General features: G+C 49.5%; 1 pseudogene; it reads right to left on the minus strand.

Moving 5' to 3' along the window:
* Positions 1-1,039: 1,039 nt before the first annotated feature.
* Positions 1,040-2,125, minus strand: LOC101339998 (nuclear transcription factor Y subunit alpha pseudogene; annotated as a pseudogene).
* Between the last annotated feature and the right edge of the window lie 362 nt (positions 2,126-2,487).

Raw genomic sequence — 2,487 nt, forward strand, 5'->3', positions numbered from 1 at the left:
CAAACGGAAACTAGCACCAAAGAATCAGCTGTCTTGGGAAGAATGAGAATGTTCACTCTCCAGGGCCAGCACAAAGCACGGGAGTGAAGCCAACATCCACCTCAAGCTCTAGGAGGCAACATGGAATATGTCCAGGATAGCTTGATTGAACAGTGCTTTCCAGAAATTGTCAAGGACCAAATCTCAACTACACACGTCCCAGCACTTCAGCACAGAAGTTCTATAATTTTGTTCTCTACTTAAGAAAGGCAGTGTCAAGGTCCAATACACTCTAAGTTGTCTTAAAAGTAACCACAGCAAGAACTACAGTCCATATGACCTGTCAACAGACAAGCAGACCACAATTTGTCAAAGCTAAGAGATTCAGCAATTTATATTTTTAGTGCTTGAGTCCTTTATCAGTCTATCCCCAGAGTTAGCTTTTCCTTGGCTGGAGTCCAAAAATACCAACCTATCATCTGGGTAGAAGAGATTCTTATTATTACCACAGATTAGATGAATGTATCTCAGAGAATTTATTGTTTCCGTATCATGAGATGGAACTTCCTTGCCTAGAAACCATCTCTGAATACAAAGTGCCCATTCGTCAGCCTGAGATCCCCCATCAGAGGGACGGGTGCTGTTTGGAACCCATGGAAAGGAGTGGGCTGCAGCTTCCCTGACTGCAGTTTAGGTTGAGAAAGTCGTTCTCCTCTGCTGAGATGGCTGGCTGGCATCACCAGTCAACATTAAGTGCTAGGTGTGGTGCTGCTGGGCTGGCATTGGTCCCCTGCATCATCCCTATCCATGAAATGTCAATATCACCATCAGTCTGAAATAAGTCCTGACTGATAAGGGTGAGACAAAGGCTTGCAACTTCAATTTGCCAGACATCCTTGCAATTATAATATTGAGCTACTTATTAAAAGCTAAGTGTCCTGTAGAAAAGGGCAGGATGTAATCGCCAGTGTCCCATTGGAAGAGTTGATCAGTTTCCTTGGAACCGTGGGAAGTAGTGTGAGGAACATGACCTTGATCAGCTCCATCACATGGCCTGGGGTTAGGACACTTGGATTATCTGTGTCATAGCCTCTTCATCTGCTTGATTTGGATCTTGAATATGGGGACTATCTTTTTCCTTTAGAGAGAAAAATCATCCACCTTCACCACGCTTCCGTGCCATGGCGTGACGGTGCCGAGACTCATGCAGGTATTTCCTTCTTTCCCTTGGAATTTTCCCTTCTGCCTCTAATTTAGCCCGGGCTTGCCCCCTCTTAAGTATGTGGTGGTACTGTTTGGCATTCACATAGAGAGGCTCTTCTTCAAGCATCTCTGCCCCAGGGAGAGGGATGCTCTGGATAGCAGGCACAGAGCCAGCACCAGGTACCATCATGACCATCACTCCTGAATTGACCACATTGCCTGCCACTGGTAGTGTCAGAGTGACAGTCGCTTGCCCACCGCTGGTTGTGTTGGTATTGGCTCCGGCCTGAACAATCTATGTTCCTGCCAAACTGGCTACAGGGATGGTGATTGTGCCTTGCTGGAGCATGGCACCATGTGCATTAACTGGCTGACGGACGATGGTCTGCCCTTTGGCAGTGTGTGCCATTTGCTGCCCCTGGACAGCAATCTGCTGCTGCGTCTGCATCTGGCCAGCGGTGACAGCTGTCTGGGGCTGCTGGATGATGATCTGCTGGGTCTGGCCCTGCTGGCCCTGCACCTGCATAGACTGCTCACCCTGGATCTGGATCCGTCCGGGTGGGACCAACTGTATCTGCTGCAAACCCTGTGTCCCAGATACAGGTACTTGCATGATGGTTTGACCTTGTCCACCAGGAACAGCCTGGACCATGATGGGTTGGCCAGTTGATGTGATTAACTGGCCTCCACTGACCTGTACCATTAATGGCTGTCCCTGGACCTGCTGCTGAACCTGTCCAGCCTGTACAACAATCTGCTCTGTTGAGCTGTCGCTGTTTGCTGTATACTGGTCGCTCCAAGTTAGAGTCTTGACCACAGTGAGTTTCACTCTGGAGATCCTAGAAGATTTCAAGACGCACTCCTTGGAAACATGGGGGAGGTACAGCTGTATATAAGCAAAATATAGATAAATCTTTCCCCAGACTTCTCTCCAGGGCTTCATGAATTCTGAATGCAGGGGACTTCACGTCAGGCAAACCCAACACCCCCCCGTCTGGGGCCTGAGAAGCTGTGCCTAAGGGTCCGGGGAATGGGGATGCATCGCATTCCCAACTGGCTCTGGCACCCTTCGAGGGTCTGGACCCCAAGACGCCTGCTCCCCAGGGTGCCTTCCCCGCATGGGGTGGCCCCCTGCAGGCCTTGGCTAGGAGTGCCCCAGGGTGCTCACAGGCTCCAACCGGGGCTGTCAGCTGCATGGCTCGGCTTGGCTCAGCTCAACTCCAAGATAGATAATCTTGAAAGAAATGTAAAAATTACCTTACAGCAAATTCCAACATAAAGAGAAATGAAAGTGACATAGCAGGT

This window comes from Tursiops truncatus, chromosome 9 (assembly GCF_011762595.2).
Source record: "Tursiops truncatus isolate mTurTru1 chromosome 9, mTurTru1.mat.Y, whole genome shotgun sequence".
In the NCBI taxonomy this organism is placed as follows: Eukaryota; Metazoa; Chordata; class Mammalia; order Artiodactyla; family Delphinidae; genus Tursiops; species Tursiops truncatus.